The sequence below is a fragment of the Peromyscus leucopus genome, chromosome 6, assembly GCF_004664715.2.
Source record: "Peromyscus leucopus breed LL Stock chromosome 6, UCI_PerLeu_2.1, whole genome shotgun sequence".
Classification (NCBI taxonomy): domain Eukaryota; kingdom Metazoa; phylum Chordata; class Mammalia; order Rodentia; family Cricetidae; genus Peromyscus; species Peromyscus leucopus.
In genome coordinates this window covers 97104935-97111521 of record NC_051068.1, presented here as the reverse complement: position 1 = coordinate 97111521, position 6587 = coordinate 97104935, and the positions used below count along the sequence as shown (strand labels likewise).

General features: G+C 36.8%; 1 pseudogene; it reads left to right on the top strand.

Moving 5' to 3' along the window:
- Positions 1–928: 928 nt before the first annotated feature.
- On the top strand, positions 929–6150 carry LOC114701352 (annotated as a pseudogene).
- Positions 6151–6587: the final 437 nt, after the last annotated feature.

The window sequence follows — 6587 nt, the reverse complement described above, 5'->3', positions numbered from 1 at the left end:
AACATTGCTGATATGAACATAGCTTGTTCCCTTGTGCCCTTGTGGTATGATTGAGCATTTCTTGGGTATATGCCCAAGAGTGGTATAGCTGGATCTTGGGGGAGATTGATTCCCAATTTTCTAAGAAAGCACCATATTGATTTCCAAAGTGGTTGTACAAGCTTGCATTCTCACCAGCAGTGGTGGAGAGTTCCCCTAGCTCAACCTCTCCAGCATAAGCTGTCTTCAGTGTTTTTGATCTTAGCCATTCTGACAGGCTTAAGGTGGTGTCTCAGAGTTGTTTTGATTTGCATTTCCCTGATGATTGGGGATGTTGAACAATTCCTTAAATGTCTTTCAGCCATTTGAGTTTCCTCTGTTGCAAATTCTCTGTTTACTTCTATAGCCCATTTCTTAATTGGACTGTTGGGTATTTTGATGTCTAATTTCTTGAATTCTTTATATATTCTGAATATCAGTCCTCTGTCAGATGTGGGGTTGGGGAAGATCTTTTCCCATTCTGTAGGCTGTCCTTTTGCCTTGTTGACTGTATCCTTTGATCTAAAAAAGCTTCTCAGTTTCAAGAGGTCCCATTGATTGATTGTTTCTCTCAGTGTCTGAGCTACTGGTATTATATTTAGGAAGGAATTGATCTCCTATGCCAATGCATTCACGACTACCTCCCACTTTCTCTTCTATTAGATTCAGAGTAGCTGGATTTATGTTGAGGTCTTTGATCCACTTGGACTTAAGTTTTGTGCACGGTGATAGATATGGATACATTTTCAACAGAGAAACCCTAAATCCCTTGAGTAGGCCTACGTTTCAGACAAGGTTCTAACTAGGGAAAAAGGATAGGAACTCTAAAGGAAGTTGTGAGTAAACTGAATTTTACAGTTAAAAGTATTTTCAGTAATTTCTGTGTTTTATATATTTGACAAAGGTATTTATGTTTCTTCAAAATGAACATGTTCTAACATCTAGACTATATGATGAATGGCTTGGTGTCCTTGCCCAAGTGAATGAAGGGGAATAATTAGCAGCAGTGCAAAGGTAATGATTTGCTAATTGCTTGAACATCATTAAAAATAAAAGTGACATTTTCTTAGACACATTAGATTATATACCCCAGAATTATTTGCTAAAAATATTGACTGACAACAAAAGGTTTCAACTGCTCACAAACATGGAAGACGTTTTGAAAAGACAAGTATGATTTGGACAGTCACAGTGGCTCATACTTGTCATCTCAGCATTTGAGATGCAGAGGCATGACCAGCAACAACTCCGAGTCATCCTGGGCTATCTAGACTGTCCAGAACAACCAAACTACAGTATGAGACCCAGTGTTGAAAAGGAAGAAGAAAAAAAGGGAATATAGCTCTTGACTATGTATTATTGTTTTTCTCTTAAAATTTTTAATATGAAATTTCAACATTGTATGCACTGTGAATTTGTACTGCCCCATAGGACATAATGGGCACCCAATTTGTCGATGGTATAGTTTCAACTTTCTCTAATATTTAACAGTGAAAGCCATGCCTAATTTAGACTAAACTTTCAATGAAATTTGTTTGTGTACATGAATTTCCCCAATGACCTCTCAAAAAACAAAATGTTTTAGACTCTAATAACTCGATAGCATTGCATAAATGATAATACAGGGAGCTTTTAAAATTGAATCATTGACTTTGCAGTGTGCTTTTAGTTGAGCACATTGCATAATATCATAAGTGTTTTAGGTATGTTTACATTAAGTTATATACCAGTAAATTTCTTTTTTTTTTTTCCCACTGACTTCCGAGAAATATTTCAAGCAATATTTTAGGACACATTCCTCTTTTCATTGTTTCACTAGAGGGCTATTAATAAGATACAGACATTTACTCTGTTCCCTTTCTTCATATTTATAACTTTCCAAACACTATTTCTTCTTTCAAAATAACTTGTCTCTTTTTTTAGTCTTTTAGAGCACCTGTCCACCAGAATGTCATTCTCTTGAGACAACTTTTCAGAGTGTTACACAACATTGAAAGAAATTCTACAGTTAATCAGATGTCAGCTTATAATTTATCTGTTTGCATGGCTCCAAGCACCCTATGTATGCCTAGTTCCTGCAACTCAGCATTAGAAAGTGATATCTCCAAAGAGGTAATGAGGCACATATTTTTATGTCTAGGGTAGTCAAGTCTTCACAGTGAAACAGGAATATAGGACAATCCTGAGAGTCTTTGTTTGTTTGTTTTTTGTTTGTTGTTTTAACCTATGTACATCCTTGAATAATACTCTTATGGAGAAGCAGGATCATTTGTAAGATTTGAGTAACTAGATTGTCAATGGGTATTTGAGCTCAATGACTCAGTTCTTTGTCAACTGGGATTTAGAATATAAGTTGACCAATTGGCAGCAATTGTTGTGAAATGATAAGAAGGAACATTGGTGCTGAGTTCAGATATTAAGACTGTGTCCTTGATATTATCACAGAGGGATGTGTGAACTTCTATTTGTTTACAAGGTGTTTCCTCTAACTAAACAAAGATGATTTAGATTGCTTTTATCAGATACAGTCGTTCTGAGTCTTGCTTAATATGATTTAATAGATCTTTGGCCTCTTGTTGCATCGAGAAATTCTTGAGCACACATTTCTTGGTAATCACATTTCAAATACTATAATAAAATGCCAGAATCTATTCAGTATAAAGATCGAATGGCTATTTGGACTCTTTCAGTTTCTGATTTATAATTGATTAACTCATTGCTTTTAGACCTGTGAGGAATACATTATATGAAAGACTGACTCAGAAAATCTTTTCCCTGTTGTGTAGAATTAAAGAAATTGAGACAAACTTAGGGTTCAAAGCATCCTTCAGTAGCAGACTTTCAATTATCCAATTCTCTACCAATGGGCCTTACTTCAAATGCCTCCCAATATTCAGCCTGATAATTAGGCTGCTAACATTGCATCTGCACTGAACATGAGACATATGAATCCTTGTGGTCAGCTGGGTTTGCCAGTCTGTCCCTTTTTAGTCACCCTACAGGAACTATTGATAGGATGGTGCCCACATTTGCAGGAAGTCTTCCCTCCTCAGTCGTGCCTTGCTATAAACATTCTGACAAATATACTTAGCCGTGTATATAATAAATGAATCCAAAGTTAGTCAAGCTGACAATGTATACTAGCCATCACAATGGGAACACTGGAAATCATCCTCTTGTAGTGTATTGCACTGTGTTGATTACATTTTTATATCTGATCTCAAATTAGTTTTTCAAATTTCTAATAGAAAACTCTCCTGTATTTTATAAAAAATGATTTTTTCTCATAATTTTGAATTATACAGTTCTAACTTCCAACACTCATATACCAAATGGGATTTACAATCATACAAAGTGATAGAGACCCTCTGTGTTTGACCCACTATTGCAGATTTCCCTTGTAAAATTTCACATTGAAAACTGTCTGAAAATATTTAGAGAAGAAATAACAAGAGCTCAGTGTCTTGCCCTGATGAGGAGAAGGCTTCCAGTTCCCCCAACAATCTGACACTGGTGAGATGAAGAACAGAGAACATCAAGACAATGGCAGTCTTGTTGGTAGGACATGCCCCACAGACAATGATGCAGTGCCCATGAGTTCAACTGTTCCTCTTCATAATGAGGAGATTATAGGTAAATAAAGATATTTTATAGTCATATTTAAAAGTTAGAAACACTGAGCACCCAAAACATCATTTACAATAAGCAAAGATGGGGATTTTACTAAAACCATTATAGAGTGCACAATTTATCTGTACATTACAAATAGACTCTCACATTGTTAAAAACTGCCTGTAAAGTTTTACTCCCTTTTTTCAATGATCCTGAGTTTATGTAAAAGATAAATTCCAGAATTTATAACACTCAGAATAGCAACTCAATTTTGCAATTTTATTTTATTGTGGGTCTTTGAGATGGGGTTTCTCTGTGTAGTTCTGGAACTTGCTCTGTAGAACACATTAGCCTTGGACTCACAGATGTCTGTCTGCCTCTGCCTTTCTTATGCTGTGATTAAGGGCATGCACCACCATGTCTGTCTCTGTTTAAAGTCTTAGTATGCCATAATACATCTGTAGGAGAGAAGTAGCCACTATGATCTTAGATTTGAGTTCACAGTTCAAGTGAAAGCAGTCAGAGGATGTCAGAATGACGCAGTCAGGCAAGTTGTGTGATGAAGTGCAGATACAGCTGTTAGATTAGAGTTGCCCATGGCTATTCTGAGATTACACAGGAGGTTTGGAGACTGTATACCATATAACTACTTGATTCTATTACTTATACACATAGATTCAAGACAAACACCAGAATTTAATGATTGTACCTAGAACTATGGGTCATATACAGCACAGATATCAAGTACCTCATGACACAGTGCATTATGTTGTAGGCAGCAATGTCCATGAATCACACTAGAAGAGTTGAACCTGCATGAGATCTGTCCTCTTGCTTGACCTATGTCTGGGATTTTAGAGAGAATGATGCATTAACATAAGAGGGTCATTAACCAATCCTTCGATATCATGAATGTTATAGTATTGATTAATCATTTCCTGTGTATTCATGATGATGTGTTCATACATGCTGTAAAATGAAAATGAATTATAATGGTTAAATGAGTTTAACTGACATATACAATGATCTCTCTTCTTTCTTAGATTTTGAGAAATATGTCAAAAGACCTTTTATAAAACTAATGTTTGCCTGTGGTCCTAGCATCAGCCAGGACAAGTGTGCATGACTCCACTAGCACCAAACAAGGGCCATCTCTTTGGAAAGTCTCGTAGGTGTCTGTGAGGGCATCAATTTAGGTGAGTGCCGTTCAGGTTTTCTATAGTTTTCATACACCACGTAATTTCTGGAGAACATGTATTCACACTCCGTTTACAAAATTGATGAATGTATGGCTAACCTATCAAAAGTGGTGAGATACATTTGACATAGTACCTAAAGAAAATTAAATCTCACTGAAGTTTGATTCATGTAATTCAAGAAAATTGAAAACCAAATATATGCCTGTATCTTTCACTGATTCAGACCCAAACCTACTAGCTTGTTGGAGAGAATGGGTCTATGGATGTGACCCTCTGTGTCCCCTACCCTGAACTTTTCCAGCTTAATTCATGACTACATAATACTCTGAGGTCTCCTTTAATAACACTGTCTCTGAAATTATTCAAAATAACTAGTGCTCTGCACAAATATTTACCATTGCTCTGGTTCACAATAAGAGGCACACCAGTGCTTCAGAGGTGTGGATCTATAATGATAGACTCTTGCCTTTCTCCTACACAGAATGTCCTCTCTGTTATCAATGAAAAAGGACCAGACACAGAAAGAATCTTCAGAACATTAGCCAACAAATCATCCCGAACCCTAAAAGAAAAACTTGATTCTGGAGAGGAAGTGAACTTGTGAGAGGAATCTGTCTCTTGGTTTGATATTTGTCTCACTGACTTGAGAAAATACATAGAAAAACCCATTTCATCTGAACTGAAGGGAATCTATCATCTGAGAATGTTTGTATTAAGATAACATTTTATGTTTCATTTAGCAATGAAAAGAGAACCAGTACCATTGAACACCATGGCATTTTGCAGACACAACTACTCAAGGATGATGACTGAGGCAGCATCTTGAGTGGCCCAGCTTGCCTCTGGTCTGAGATTTTTCTCAGGAACTTGAGGCTTGAATCTCCAGAACTATGTTTGGCTTCTCTTTCTCCCTTAATTTATTGATCATTCCACTAAGAAACTCTTATTCCCAAGTGTTTTTCCAGTATTTGACAGAATTTGTTTGGATCTTCTCCTTTTGTCCAGGAATAAGAGAATTCCTCAAAAAGGTATTGAACTTGTCACCATTAACCAATAGAGGGTTCCAAGGTGATGCTTTTAGATGATGAACTTGAGTCTTGAGTAAACACTTCTCAAGCATCTGCTCATTCCTTCTGAATGTTCCCTTCCTCCTCCTACTTACCCATATTTCAGGAAAGCTTATTCTAGAACACTTCTTCTGTTTCTCCATTTTATCTTATTATATTAATTACAAATACTTTTCTCTTATTATATATATTATATTTCAGGCTGTATGGTACACATTCTTTGCTATCATAATAAATATCATCCTATAATGTGACTGATTAGCTGTCAATGTGTTTTGTTTATGATTCTCCATAGTCTTTGTAGTGTGCCAATTGGCAGTCTTCTCTTCTACTTGGGTTACTCCAGGACCTGCAGTCACGTAGCAGATTTACTAGGATTACTTTATTAGTTTTCCAAACTGGCCACAGTTTCCCCTTCCTTTCTCTCCTCCCAATCCCTTTCCCCACCTACCCCTCTGCCTTCCCCATCTACTCTTTGTTTCTGTTTAGAAAAGTGCTGGCCTCTTATGGATATCAAAAAAACATGGCATATCAAGTTGCAGTAAGACAAAGCTCTTCCCCTCCTATTAAAGAATAGGGTTCCAAAAGCCAGAAAAGTGTCAGAGACAGCTCCTGCTCCCCCTGTGGGGAGTCCCACAAAAAGACCAAGCTACCTAGTTGACATATATGCAGAGGGCCTAGATCATCACAA